General features: G+C 40.2%; 1 protein-coding gene across 6 annotated transcripts in view; it reads right to left on the bottom strand.

Annotated features, from left to right (window-relative positions):
- Positions 1–16,185, bottom strand: part of daam2 (dishevelled associated activator of morphogenesis 2) — a 103,289-nt gene that overhangs the window by 76,303 nt on the left and 10,801 nt on the right. Inside the window, exon 1 of one of the 6 annotated variants that reach the window (XM_058399891.1) lies at positions 914–1,258. The exons of the other annotated variants lie outside the window; for them this stretch is intronic. The gene's annotated coding sequence lies outside the window, so the exon portion shown is untranslated. Of the gene's footprint in view, positions 1–913; positions 1,259–16,185 lie in introns of those variants that run through there. 6 annotated transcript variants of the gene reach the window in all.

Genomic DNA, 16,185 nt, shown 5'->3' with positions numbered 1-16,185 from the left:
AGGTTAAGCTCTGGGTATAGGCTTTAGGCTTTCTGGTGGTGTTGTAAAGGAAAGGATCAAGGCCGGCGGAACATTGACCCTGAGTTTATGCTTTGACTCTCTGGGAGGGCCACTAGGGAGAGGATCAGAGGCCAGTGGAGTGCAGAGCATGAGTTGAAGGCTTTAGGCTCTTTGGTAGAGTGGCAGGGGAAAGGATATGAGGCTGGGGGAATGTAGATCAGTTGAATTACAATGGTCCCTGGAGCACTGCCTGGCATTTAAAGGCAAATGCCATTTTAAAATAATCCCATTCCCAGAGTCATCACCAAGCATCCTTTAATTCTCCCCTGGTCCAACTGGAATCCTATAATTCCCATTTGGATAGTGATGTTCCATGATTTTACCGCAGACCGAGCCACACTTCCTCAGAGACCAACAAGTGTGATCAGCAGCTTCCATGTGTCAGTTAATCAGCTGCTCCAGACAAAATAATTTCCAAAGACAGTCTCTGCCATGTAGTTGAGCTCAGGCCACTCAGTTCAGTATACTCTGTGGAATATTTATTAACTCTAGACAATCTAAGGAACGGGATCTTCTGCCCCAATACAGTATATAGCAACCCTAAGAGATTTAGATTTCATACCATTTGCAGGAACAGAACTGAGACAGATGTGTCTCAACTACTGCAAAAGCAGGTTTATATATTCATATTTGCAAAGCTCCAACGGGAAAGCTTTCCAAATGCTCACTTTATTGGAAGAAGTCCTCTTTGGCAGCCCGGACTTTAAACAGTGGCATTCGTTCTATTTAAAGCTTTGCGTGCTGCAAATGCATCTGGATCCCGTTCTAAAGTGTCTGCCCAGTCTGGATCATCTTTCAGGCACGGCAAACCACGGACATCAACAGTGTGATCGATTGCAGAATGTATACTCACCCTTTTCAGAAAGCAAGCTCTGAAGATTTTTCATCTTGCAACCTTCATATACAACCAGAGCAACAAAGATCCTATAAAAGTTCCTTTTGAAAGTACAGCTCTGCTCCTACTTGATCGAATCCTTCCTTTTGTCGAGAAGCCGCCTCTGCTAAGTAGCGAATATCGAAAGTACTTGAAATTATATTCCTGATCCAGCCTGAGCCTGCCACTTCTCTCTGGGCTACTGAACCAGAGCCTGCATTTCAGGGACTGGAGCTGTTGACATTACTCCCCCTTCTTCTACTCATCCTTCTACACTTTCCCTCCCTCTCTCGCTCTCTCTGGCTTTTGTGCCTTCTCTCTCTGTCCCATCCTCTTCTGTATACTGACCTCAGCATATAACATCATGCATGTGTATATTAGCCACTATGGGAAGAGAGCAGGATGAAAGGAAGTGACCCTTTCACAGTTTGTACTTCCCACTAACCCCCACTCCTCCCATAACCATCACTAATCCTCGGCAAGCACATTCCCCAGCCCAGCTCGATAGCGGAAGTGGGCTGGGGATCATGGAACACCCAGAGGAACTCCTTTCCTGTTCAGTATCTTTGTGAGACACACACACACACACTGACACATCCACAAATGCATGCTTAAATCCAGACTCAGCTCAGTACAACTGGAATGACTAAGCAAATACCCAGCTTGAGAATTCAGGAAACGTCGATGCAAATCAGATGAGTTTATCAAACAACGCTCTTCTGGAGATGTCACGTCCACACCATTTGCCTACACATGCTTTAGGATCAAAATTAGATAAGTGTCGCCACATCATCTCCTCCAGGACCATAGCAATTACCTTATCATGATAAATCAGAGGACTGGGGAGACAAAGAGAGGTGGCGTCAGTAATTCAAAACCCCCTTTGTGAACATCTCTAATACTCATGTTGAATGTATTAAGCACAAATTTGAACATTGTGCAATGTGATGGGGAATGGGGTTTTACACCTGCCAATTATTGGACAGTTCTTTACACTTTGCCAAAAACAATTTTTCTGAATCTCAGGACAGACTGCATAAGTGCAACTCAGGTTAAAGTGGGGGAAGAAAAGCATCTTTTCTTCATCGGAAGGAGCTGGCATGTCTTACGTGACCTCTGACCTTCCTTGATACACAGCAGGTTTGGTTCAAAGTCAGAGCTAGCTAATGTTGTTAGCTAAGGTCGAAAGTAGTAAATCATTATTTGTTGTGTTGTGTTGTGTCAGTTTAGTTAGCAATATTGACAGAAAATTGATTTTCCTGCTGTTAGCACTGCAGTTACATAATTCCCATTTATTACTGAGGAAATCTGTCTTGTAATGCTTAGGTAGCTTAAAAGCTGACAATATAAATCTCCTATACTTGAATTACATAAATATATCTATGAAATGTACATTTTCATACATTTCTGAGGGGCCAGTAAATAAATAGCTTTTTAATGTCCTACTCAAACAGCTACATTTCTACAGTGATGTAAAAGTATCCAAAAATTTGTTCATACCCAGTATAAATATTTAAGCTCCTCTACCTAAACAGGCTAAGCCAGCTTTAGCTAGCTAGCAACTGTTAGCAGCTAACAGCCAAAATTAACTGTTTCATAGGCATATAGCCATTTCTGTAGAGCCTTTAAATGCCTATACCTTTCCTCGGAAATTCCAGATGTCTCACCTTTGGCCTAATGTATATACAATTTGTATTAAATACATTATTTACTGTCCACTGTCACCCAAATGAGGATGGGTTCCCTTCCAAGTCTGGGTCCTCTCAAGGTTTCATCTCAGGGAGTTTTTCCTTGCCAACTATTCATATCAGTAGAGCCACCATATGCCTTTGCTAGGTGCTGACTCCTGTTTGGACAAATTAGCTACTCTGTTATAGCAAGAAATAAATGCATTTTTACTTATGTAGCTGGACAGAATGAATTCAATACACAAAAAAAATCCATTTACATTGGATGAACATTCATGGGCTTGTTTCCTAAAAGGCCACAATATCTGAAATAGTCCTACACTTGCTTAATGCATTCTTCATTATCTCTGGGGACTCATCCATTACTCCAATTTCTAGTCTCTCTTCCTTTTCTGTCTCGTCCTGCCTTGTTTTATAAATAATCACATTTATTTTTTTTAAGGCCAGAAAATTTGGCTTCCAATATATAACCCTAATGAAGAGAGAAATTCCATTCCGCTCAGATCTATTTGTGTGGCACTAGCCATTCTCTCCCATCGCGGGTGTGTTTTGTTTTGATCCATCATTATTATAGCATGCACTTTCCAGTGAAAGAAAATGAGAGGGCAGACGCAGTCATCTTCGACACCATGATGTTATGCAAGATGCTAGGTGGGGAGACCGCAGCAGAAGTGGTCACACTACCGCAACAGAGCTCGTCACAGATCTGCAAACAAGCATGGTGAACTCGTGCTACACTGGAGATGATTACAGTGTACTCTTACAGTGGAGCACCAGCAACACCAAAAAACACACAGCGGGGAAAAACAGGGAACGTGGAATATTATGAGATAAAAAAGGATGCTAAATTTACCCATGCTCCATCACCAGTATTCAAGGAATCTTATTAGCCATCAGTAAACCATGATGAATCTCCGTTTGACGTCATGTAAGGGTCAGAGTCATATTGACAACGAAAACCTGATTATTCGAAACACACAAGGTTCCATGTACCATCCTAAATGAAATAATTTGTTAGTGTTTCTGGAAGACCTCTTAAAAATTGGATGTAGAGTTTCCCCTTTCAGAAAGAGTACAATCTCTTCAGGAAGCAAAGAAAGACCCTAAACAAAGGACCCTGAATTTTATATATAAAACTGAATATTTGAATTGGAAGACCCAAAAGTGAAATGCTTTAAGAGTGGTGTACATTAAAATCAGGTAAAGTGCCATAGGCATGTTTTCTACCACTCTTACCACTTATAAAAAATTACAGCAATCAAACCCAATAAAATACAACAAGAGACAGAGCTTCTTTCCTTAATAGTAGGCTTGGAAGCCATGCCTTCAAATACCCGTAACACAGCAATCCAAACTGCACGGCTGACAGCGTTTTAGGAATTACTGGAAGCTTGGTAAGGATCTGGACAGTATTCTTAGCTCCTGCACGGTACACTCAAATATACTGTCAGTTTTACAGAAACACCCAACAGTATATTCTTGCTTCTGTTCTGGATACAGCAAAAAGGCAGCCTGCATTCGACAAATCAACGTTCCTTTAATTCGGTCAGAGTCAAAAGGTGTTAGAGTGCCGAAAATGGGAAGCAAGGCAGAAACATTCTTTCAAACTGCAGAATAAGTAAATCACTGGCATTCGCAGACTGACCTCAAGAGCCATGAACCTCTTCTAACCTCTATTTATCACCAAGCCCAAAATGGCTTAAACAGACAGCGCATCGTTCTGATGTCTGTATCCTTTTCTCTCCCGATCCAGGATCGAACACCATGTCATGGTACACCGTGTCAGCTCTTCAGGTTAAAACTCACACCAAATGAGCAGAGCCACACCAAAATCAACCTCCTGGAGTGGCAAAATATAGATCAGTATGAGGATTATTTAAAAAAAAAAAAAAAAAAAGGGGGGAAAGGATGAGTGATTTGTTTTTGTAAGGAAATAAGTAGGTCATAGGCGTGTGTGTGTGTGTGTGTGTGTGTGTGTGTGAGTGAGTGATGGTATGCCTGAATGCAAGAAAAATGGGTTACGTGTAAATGCAGGTGTGAAAACAGGAGGCCGGGGGCCCACTGCTGGTCTGGTGTTAAATGGATTTGACCTTTACCTGCCAATCATCATCACTCACCTTTCTGAGGCAGAAAAACCATGCTAATTGGTGAACTCACAGACAGTGTTGACAACAGGGTCATCCAAATATAGACACAGAGCCATTTACTGGTTGCCTCCTATTTACTGAATAACATGCTGTTCTGGTTGGTGGGGCATGTGGTAACATTTGGCCAAGGTACAGCTGCACAAAAAGTCTTAGAATAATGTCATAAAACTCTATAATATAAAAGGGTATACTATTGCAGACATTCAGAGGTTAAACATGCATGTCCGGATTGAACAGATCGTGAATATCATATAGGGCTACAGATCCAGCTGTTCATCATCAGTAATTAGTTTATCATGGTCTACTGTTCATCAAGAGTTTATCCTAGGAATAGTAGGCACAAGGCGTGAATACACCCTAGATATAAATACAGATACTATCATGTATTATTGCTTAACCCCTAAATTACCTAAGATATATTCATTGTATTTAGAATATCTCAGAACAGTGGTCCTGGTTTTTACCAAAATCCAAACAAGTACATGTAGTAGAAACAGAGAACAGTATTCTACATTATAAACTAAATGGACAAATATTTCTGGACATTCCAAAAGATTTATATTTATATTTATTTGTATTTATCCCTAATGAGCCAGCCTGATGCGACCGTGGCAAGGAAAAACTCCATTAGATAGTAAGAGGAAGAAACCTGGAAATGAACCAGACTCAAAAGACACCAGAGAGTGTGAATTATTATAAACCCTGGAGTGTGATTATAACTAATGTCCTTTCTACAGTCAATTGGAGTTGTGTAACCAGGAGCTCCTGAACAACTCATAAATTAGCTTAACATTTAAGTTCATTATAGATTTAACAGCAAATCCTCCATGCCGAAGCCTTCAAATGCTCAATGATGGGGATACAGCATATGTAAAATTGTCCACATGCAGTTGGCATCTTCTCTTCGAATGTCTGAAACCATCTTGAAGCAGAATCTGACCAGCACACCCACGTGTGGCTCTTCCCCAAACTGTTGCCACACAGTTGGAAGAACACAGTGTTGTACAGAATGTCTTTGTATGCTGTAGGATTGCAATTTCCCTTCAGTGAACTAAAAGGCTCACACCTGTTCGAGCATGGCATCTGCATCTGTGCACAAAGCCAGCTCCATGAAGACATGGTTTGCCAAAATTTGAGTGGAAGAACCCCACAGAGCTCTGACTTAACAGTACTTAACACTTTTGAAATGAACTACAGCACAGATTGCACCGCAGACCTCCTAACTCAACATCAGTGCCTGATCTCTCTAAGGCTCTTATGGCTCAATGAACACAAATCCCTGAAAGCCACACTTCAAACTCTAGTTCAACCTCTACTCCAGAAGAGTAGAGGTTATTATAACAGCACAGGGGAATTGCAAAAACCATAGATGTGATAGGCAGGTGTCCACAAACTACTGTGCACTACTAAGACACTATGTTAAACCCATCAAACGTTTATGGAGCAAGGACCTTCTCTCAAACCTTGGACACACAATGCAATATTTATCCTTACAGATAACAAGATCGCACACCATCTACTTTTTTTGATTAAATACATTATAGATTATTACAACTGAAAATTTGGGATCATAATAACGATTAGGAACCACACATTGCTCATGCTTATATTTGTTAGTAGACCAAATTTGTACAAAAACAAGCACTTCCCTGTTACTTGGAGACAGCAATATCCAAACAAACACAGAGATTACACCCGGATGGTTCCAACCTTTGGCAACTGCAACCCAGCTTTTTTCCCCCGTCTATGTGGTTGCGGTAGTTTTACAAATTTATGTTGTTCAGGAACTCGTCTTCCTGCCACAACCCAATTAGCCCAAATAGTCTGTTCTCCATTTATAGAGTCCAGCTACCCTACTGTCACAACTGTCGCACAAGTTTTCTTTATACACTTCTAACGTTGATGAGTTCAGTCTCAAATATCACAGCAGGTCAATGACGGTCAAGAGCTATTCATTAACTATAAACGTCTTAAAGTTTACACTTGCTGCAACAGACCTGACACTAGATCAGGAAGCAGGAAATTAAGAGTCTGAGCCACTTCCAAACTGATCCTGACTACACCAAATAACTCCAAACAAGACCAGCACAACCTCTTTTTAGCTATAATTACGGTAAAAGTTGCATGTTCTAACACTGGCTTAATAAAACCAGCTGACGGTAAAATGCTGGAATATTTTTTACAGTTTCCATTTGGGTTGTGCTCAGCAAGCGGACCAGAATTACACTGCCTCGAATCCAGATACACGGATCAAACAGCATGATATTGAAAACCACCAAATTTTACAAATGCCAAAGGACCAACTTGATAGTTGTGTCCTTTACTGAGGTAACTTTTAACCTTAGTTTTATAAGCATAGTAAAGGCACAGGTTCTAAATTGTTCCATGTGTAGAATCCTTAAAAAACCCTATAAATCAGCACCCACATGTCCATAAAGTGCAGATTTTTTGTTGCAGATACAAGACAAGTGGAAACATGAGCCTGGTTCATAGCTGGACACCTGTGTATTACATACATCTCTTCTGATGGCACATCTGCAAGTCATCTTCTGTATAACAAGGAGTCCCAAGAAACAGGTGCACGTCTCAAATCGTGACCTCCGCTGACCCCAAGGTCCTGTTGAAGCAGGGTGCTTTGAAATGAGTGCATCTTGTCTGAGGACAGGGAGATTAAGGAGTCTGCTGTCTGTGTATCCACTTGATTATGTCACAGGGCTGGGGACAAATAGGAGGTGTTTTAACATGAAGCTTTTGCTAGGGAGGCATATCATCTGTAAACAGCTGTCAGAGGGAAAAATATCTCAGCAGTGTGTTTACAAGAGGCAGAAAAACAGTTTAGTGTTGACATGTTCGTCTGAAATTAGCAAATCACCAGGAAAAGGGATGTTAACAATACGTAGTTATCGTCGTGAAATCAAAAACTGACATTCTTCTAATGACGCCATTACAGACAGCATCAGTGGAGTCCAACAGCTATGACATGGGTCAAATCCAAAATTAGGCTAGAGCCTCTAAACTAGGAAGATCTTGTCTTTGCAGACTGAGCAGCATCTAATTTAACCCTACGGCTAAAAACTAAAACAAACACTTCCTGTTTATTTTCGGAGATGCCAGGAACAATCTGTTCTGATTCGGTCAGAAACAAAGTCGTCTAATTCCTAAAGAATTAGCAGGAGAAAGTGGAGAAGGATTGTGCTTCTTGAGTCAATCACAAGATCAGAAGTTTGACCTTCAACACAATGCAAGACATTTCCTTTATATCTATTCTAGTCTAAACAATATGATGTTGCATTCTGATATCAAGAATGCATAAATTCCTAAATTTCTAATCAATTCAAAATGTTTTTATATTTTAGAACATACAGAAAAATCATAAACACCTTAAAACACTATAAAGTTTGGTGCTTTGGGCAGAACCTAGTCATTTTGAAACTCCTTCAGATGCAGGCCCAAAACACGTACTCAAAAACATGACTGACTGGTCACAAATGGTCAAATGGTCACATCGTATCCTGGTCATTTGTACGCTGTTTTTTTAATCTGATGACCTTAGGTATAGACCTGAGGTTTTTTTTGTCACCTGCTGGAATGTTACTATTAATTTGCCAAAATTTACACACTTTTGTATATCTTTTAGTATCACTGACCATACCTTTATCACAAAGTACCAATAAACACATATTACCTAATTAACCTACTACGCTTTAGTTGAAACCATTAAGTAAGGAATACATCACAGACAGAACATACCAAACTCATTCTGAACAACCTGGTGCTCCAAATACTAGAACATTCGCTTAACATTTTTGTCATTTTTCTTTTTTTAAATATTTGTACTTCTAATGAAATAAAGGAAGTCCTCTGACCCTTGCCACTGCTTAGGCACACGTGTCTCCTGCTCCTCCCAGGCCACAGCCCCCACTTGTCCCGCACTTTAGCAGATTTACTATGGCTTTCAACACAGGACGGCATGTTCCTCGCAAGTTCTTGGCCAAGTTTTGCAATGCTCACATTCCTCAGGAACAAGCAAAGCACGGACCTTTGACCTTGGCTCTGAGAGCTTCAAATGGACATCCAAGTGCTGCTCTGATATGGACCAGAAGAATCATCATGATTTCGCCAGACAGTCACAAGAACATGAACATTAGGTTCAAGACAGTGTCCATGGCATATGCAAATACATTGTACAAAAGTATCTGCATGCGATTGTCACAGAGCACTTTTGCTTACATAGATGCTTAGATTTTTAAAGAATACAGTACATACAGATTTTTGTTTTGATCTGAAGCCAAAATATATAATTTGCTGTGTTTAGTATTGAATTTCTTCATCATGTCACACTCCACAGTGGTGGTTAATCCCTCATATGAATGTAGAATTAAGAATTTGTAGTGTTTTATAAGTATTTCTGTTTTTACCTAATCTGCTTTCTGCGATGCAAGAACAAGAAGTGCTTGTTTAGAAGCAGGTGTTATCTTCAACCGCTAAAACACCTCTGTGTTTATATTGATTGAAAATGTCTGATAACTGGTGAAAAGGGTTATATAAGAATAAGACAATCAATCACATTTTGGCAACCTTGTAAAAATAGTAGAACTTAAAGCATCAGCATCATTCTTCTACCTATATCTAAATCTCTTTATTTTCGACAACACGGCTTCTTAATCATCCAGATTCCTCCTTTATGCCATAACCATGCTGGTATGTGGACAGGTTATGCTAAATTGCTCGTGAGGTAAATGTGGGTATGCAAGATGCCATGCAATAAACTGGTGTCCCATCCAAGGTACATCAATAAAAACCGTTCAAACCATTCACCTCTGTTCGTTTATCTAATGTTAGAACCCTGTGATAACAAAAAAAAAAAAGATCCATAAACCTGACCAGAATAAAATGGTCAATACATTGAACTGGAATGAGAAGCCAGAAGAGCAACAGTGACTGCACTCTTCACCAGGAGCAGTACACGAGTGAGGAAGTAAACGATGCAGTGATGGAAAAAGGGGAAAAGGGTCTGCTCGGCCGAGGATGAGGGAGTTCTTTGTGCTTATTTCTGGGGAGTGTTGATTTGAAGCAGCTGTGGCTGCCAGACTTCTCGACCGTAGCCACGCGACACTTCTGCAAGGCAAGCTTCAGGAGATTCTCGCTCCACCTCTTCTGAATTCGGCTCCCTCTCCGAACATTCATTCAGCACTTCTACAGCCATCTCCAGGCCCGTCTTCTCCACGTCTTCTAGAGTTCACGCCACCAAAAACAGTTGAGGAGTGAATAATTTATATTTAAACCCTGCAGCTCAATCACTAAAACAGCATGCATTAATAGAAGCTTTCAACATTTTTTTTTCTTCTCAAGAACGTAGCGAAACTGCTGAAATGCCAGGATTGCACTTTAATGCGACAGTAAATCCCACAGTAAAATGAACAGGGCCAGCGAAAAATTTATGGAGATCATTTTTTATTATGCAGCCGAGAGAACTGGGTGTATTTGCTCAGTAGCTGTAACTGATGTTATGCATAATTTGACTCACTTTTGTGAGACGCAAAACAATACTGTAAACCAGACTTGGAGCAGTGAATGGATTGAGACCGGGTAATCGAGTGGAATTTCTCCCTAGCCGGTTTATAATTGCAGCCAATAGCAAGCGTTCCAAAAACACACACACACAAAATTATCTTTGGAAGAAATATGAGGATATTCATGCACTTATTCATGACTGCACTGAAGGCACTAATCCAAACCTGGGTGGGGTTGAGTACGGGCGGCATGAACAAGCAGCTCCCATCAAAAGGCAAGACCAGACAATCCTCTAGTTAAAATACACTTATATTCAGTCCGTTCTTTGCTTCAGCTAACTTGTTTAGAAGACATTCAGTTCTGGCTCTTCAGATTTTTGTACAAGAAAAAAAAAAACAACATGCCGTGCCTCGCCTATAAAAGTAACAAGAAACACTTTGCTATTTGCACCAATAAAAAGCACAAAATCCTCCTAAGTCTTGTGCTGTTCTGGAAACTTGACATCTATTGAAAAAGAAATTAAACAAATAATGCTGGATTTAGGAAGCAAACACTCCTTATTCCATAAATTATAATATTTGGAAATTCCTCAAAGGTTTGCGTGCGCTTGTTTCATGAGAATATGCAAATCCATAGTGTTAAAGCTGTCCTATTATTAATCATACAAATAATAACAGTGATGATGATGATGCCAAATAATTTTGGTCAGCTCTGATAACTGATGAGAAATTCACAAGCCAGTGTGGGAAACTTCTACACACAATCGTGCAATACTGATAGATATGCCAAAAGATCTCTGCATTAATATGGCAAACATTATAATAAAATTATGCATGATCGTGTAATAAATTATATCCTAACTTGCCCCTACAGTTAATTTAGCTAGAACAAAATCATTAGGTGTATACCATAACAGCCATGTTCTGTTCATTAGGTGTATACCATGGTCTGCTATTGGCTACATGGTTATGCTATTGTTGCAGCTGTTTGTTGGATTTTCTGTATAATCGTGCAATTATTTATGACTGTTTAAGCACTACCATAAATCTTAATGGGCACAACCTGTAGTAAAATTGTGTGTGCATAACTCTGGCCATGTTTCGGTACACTAAAAGACTAAAGGTAGTTACACTATATTGGCAAAGGTTTTGGGACATCTGCCTTCACATGTACATGAATGTAATATGGAGTTGTCCCACCCATTGCAGCTATATAACAGCTTCAACTCTAGTGAGAAGGCTTTCCAGAAGGTTTAGGAGTGTGTTTATGGGAATTTTTGACAATTCCACTAGAAGTGCATTTGTGAGGTCAGTCACTGATGTTGGACATGAAGGCCTGGCTCCTTCATCCCAAAGGTGTTCTATCGGTGGCCTCCACTCTAATTTATCCCAAAGGTGTTCTATCGGGTTGAGGTCAGGACTCTGTGCAGTTCCTCCACACCAAACTCACTCATCCATGTCTTTATGGACCTTGGTTTGTCCACTGGTGTGCAGTCATGTTAGAACTGGAAATCTCCAAACTGTTCCCACAAAGTCGAGAGCATGAAATTGTCCAAAATGTCTTGGTATGCAGAAACATTAAGAGTTCCTTTCACTGGAATCTAAGGGGCCAAGCCCAACTCCTGAATTCAATGATGTGGAGGCGTGTTCCAAAACTTTTTGGCAATATAGTGTTTTGTTTACTTATTTTTATGAATACATTTATATGTTCAAGTCAAAAAGCTCTATGCTGCATCCATACATTCTTAAGAGTCAGTGGTGTTATTTGAACCAAGAGCTGGCACAAAAACCGGCTTTTACCCTGGCACTAAACCCGGCTTCACCCTGTTCGCCAAAGAACCTCACGTCCTAAAAAGACTTCTTTAATTCTAAGTTTATATCTGCAGTTTTATATCTGCATTATGTGATACGCTAACCGGCAGCTGATTTGCCGGATGTCTCCTCACAGTTTCATCACCACAGCAGAAAATGGGACGACAGATGGAAAGAAACAGAGAATGACTTACAGCAGCCAGGTATGTAGCCAGCTAATTAGCAAACAAATGGTCTCTAGACATAACATTGCTCTTGTTTCACTGATGCTTGTTTCCGTTTGTGTGCGCCCATTTTCTGAACGAGACCAAACAGAGATGACTGATGACAAACAGAACGTGGCCAGCTTCTTTAACAGGACTAATGTTAGAGGATCTCTATTGTATAACGTTATCACAGTCTGATATAGAAATTTAGCCAAGATTTTATTAAGTTCACCCGACAATGTGAAAAGTAATTAAAAAAAAAAAAAAAAAAAAAACCCAAAAAACTACTGCTCTACACTGATCTATTCACCTTAAATTTCTTATTTATTATGTAGCTACTTTATAGCTGTAAATATAGTAGTGCGTTTAGCATCCTCTAAGCCACTAGACGGCCTTCAACGATCCAAACTTTTCCATTTAGGCATCATTGTGCATGTCTGATTGGTGCTCCCCAGCGTGCTTAGCTTTATATTTCAAGCACATCACTCATGCAGACACAAACAATAAATCAAAAGACTTAACCACAAAAAATAAAACTGGGTCAATCGTATCCACCACAGTAGCAATTCAATACTAAATCAGCACACACTGTATTCATTAGAGCGCTCATATGCAAGCGGCAAGGTCGAGAGGCGTTAGCTTAAAGGGACTGAACCAAGTTAGTTTAGCATTTCCTCTCTGAAACAATAGCACCACCCCGATACATCAATTTCCTTTGTATAACAAATCACCATTTAACATTTGGGCAATGTTGTTCACTTATTTCCATACAGCAACAAGGCTATGTAATATTAAGGTGTGGTGAATAAAAGAAGGAATGACTCAGCGAGAAAAATAAATAAAAGTGTGCAACACTGATAGCACAAAGCGCTAATGCCACATATGGGGATCTGTGCTGACGGTTATGTAAAGATACATCTCACCCAAGCTTTTAAAGAAATAGTAGTATTTTTAAAGCAGAATAGTTCATTTTATATTAGATAGTAGTAGTTTTAATACAGAGTAAAGAGAGAATAGGACAGAGCACAGATGTGCAGTCAATGCTAGCTTTGTTATGCTAAACTTTAAAAATATTGAACTGACAGTCACACTGGTACACAAAATTTGGAAGATAATCAAGTATGACTATGTTTAGTGAAAAATACATTTATTTCTAAAGTTGAAAACAATGCGGGTAAGTTAATGTTTAGAGAATCTACATGACCTAGTTAACTAGCCAGATACCGGGCTAAGCTAATAAACCTCACTAGCAGATTAATGAACCTGCTATATATTTTTCTAGGCTGCTGGCTTTAAACTTCTTTTATTTCTGTACACATCTTCAAGTTTCTGAAATCCTAAATCTCCTGTCAGGTTAGCCTATTGTCACTAGCTGACTAGCATTACAAGAAACTAAAGCATGTGCTAAAGTTATCAAGTAAAATAGGGAAATAGGGTGAGGGGTTTGAGTGATTTTACAAACTGACAGGATTAAATTATACAAAAGCTATATAGCTCGATCTCAGGTAATGCTGAAGTTAGAAAAACACTTCAGATGCATCAGTGCTAAACATCATAAATCACTTCAGATCAATGTTTTATGCTAACCTTATTTTTTAATAATATGCCAAGAAAAGACTGTAAAGGAGGGAAAAGGTGAAATATAAAAATGGACTGCTGTAAAGCTTTGGATTTTATCCTGCTGTGTAACAGAAAATACAGCATTATAATTAGTAATACATGAGCATGAGGGGGGAAAAACATGAGCTACGCAGAAACTGATCACATTTTTATTACACATGCTACGTTTTATTATCAGTTTCCCAGTCTAAGGTTGAGGTCATGTCCTTCAGAGAGTTTCTAATGTCTGGACTGGAAAACAGCCTAATACACATTCAAAAGCTATTAGCTGTAAGCATCCACTGAAGAGAGGAAATTCAGCTGTAGTTTTCTCCTAATGTGTTCTGGGTCAAATGGCCAGCAGCAAAGGTGAGGATGGAAAGTTTGATAGTGAAACAGCAGTTCTTTCGTGGTTCATATTCTGCATTAACTATATACGTACAACATGAACATCCGCTTAATGCAAAAAGAAGAGAAATGGGACCGGAAGTGGTAATGGAAGAGAAAGCTGCCAGTAAATAAGAAAAAGTAGTTGGGAAAAATCTCAAGACTTTTTTTTGGATTCTCTGGTAATCTGCCCATGTCAAATATTTCCTGATTAACAGCGGCTCACGGTCTATATCTTCCACATAACGCAAACCCGACACTTAATATTTTTATGCATTGAGAAAACACTCAATCATAACAGCACACTCAAAATCTAGATAAGGCCCAGCTAGCAGTCTGGATTATGGTGATGCCGGCAGAGCGTTCTGGCATGAACCAGGTCGTACTTGGAGTTAAGCCCAGACTGAGCATGGCTCTGTTGTTTAGTCTGGCCCCTGCTCCCACCACAACCAAGAGAAAACTCAGTGGCATTAATGGTTATTATTCATCAACGTGACTTGCTGTATTGCTCAGTCAAATCGAGTAGGCTTTGCCTTCCATTTTCCTTAGCTCACATCTTCACTTTATCCTTCTTCACATGGTAACACACAGGAAAGCAAAGGCTGCCTTGCTCATTATTTCCCAGTCTAAATCTCTCTCCTTCTCCCTCTCGTAGGTCTTAGGATTCGAGAGGTTAAATTAAAAGGGTTTTTCTCAAAGCCTGAAGGCGAGTTAAATAAAAGAAATGAAACGGCAAAGCTCGATTCGCTTCGTGCTTTGCCTAACGTCCAGCAGCTCAGAGATAAAGAACGTGTGAGATTTCCTGCTCCAAATCCCACCGCTTCGTAAAACATCTCACCGTTTATGTTCCGCAGCCTGTTGCCCCGGCAACCTGGAGGCAAACCGTCAGAACGTGTGTGTTCCAGTGGAGAAAGCCGCACGATCATCTTAAAGAGACCACCACATTATTATCAGTGAAAGAACCACCGTCATTATTTGAGGCAAGTCATTATCGAATTATAATTCTGTGGGCAGAAATTCCTTGCTGCCTCACTGGAGTCACTGCTGGAAGGAATGTGTGGACGTCTTTTCCATACAAGCATCCAAACAAAAACACACCATCTCTCACTTGAGATCTCAAACATACACGAACGGAACCTGCCATGTACACCACCACAAGAGAGGTCATTTGGTTGCTAATACACACACGGGCATAGTGTTTGTACCTAATTCTTGGCTCCTGACTTTTGTTTATTGGCCGTCTTCCTGGATACAGATAACAGATCACTGTATTTATGCATCATCGAGAAGAAGCAAGAGGCATGCGGTGAGGTCCTGGCTTCATGCCTCAGGGAGGATTTACAAACCAACTACTCTCCTGCCGAGAAGCCTGGCCTGGGTCACACGCACAAGTCACTGTGCATGTTCATGTTCATGCTAACGAATGACAAACTCTGATTTATCAAATTATAATAGGAAATTATTGATCACTCATTGAAATGTGACCCAAGGTAAAAACCCAAGAAAAGACTGGTGTGCACTGGGTTTTTGGAATTTCTAAGGGCTCCGGCTATTTGAAACCGTGTGTGACGGCAGCTGCGACATGTCTTTGAGGTGGGAATGTCTGAGAAGTTTAGCGCAAAAGGAATGGTACGTTTCACTCGACAGTCCATTTGCAGCAGAGCCGAAGAGGCAAAAGCTGTGCAGTGTGGATGAATGATAAAATTGAGGGCCTCATTTTGCTGCACAAACTCTCCGGGGAGGACGTCTTTTTATGGCTAGCATGCTTTCTTGCTACAAATGATGCGGTTTGTCACTCAGCTCGCAAGCTTTCCTGACAACGGCGAGAACGGTGGTTCTCTGGGAGAGCGATTTGACGCCTGAAGGAAAAGGAAAAGGAGCACTGTTGTGTTTTTTAGG

Source organism: Hemibagrus wyckioides, linkage group LG09, assembly GCF_019097595.1.
Source record: "Hemibagrus wyckioides isolate EC202008001 linkage group LG09, SWU_Hwy_1.0, whole genome shotgun sequence".
NCBI lineage: Eukaryota > Metazoa > Chordata > Actinopteri > Siluriformes > Bagridae > Hemibagrus > Hemibagrus wyckioides.
Note: the sequence above shows the minus strand (reverse complement) of the source record. Positions and strands in the feature narration are given on the sequence as shown.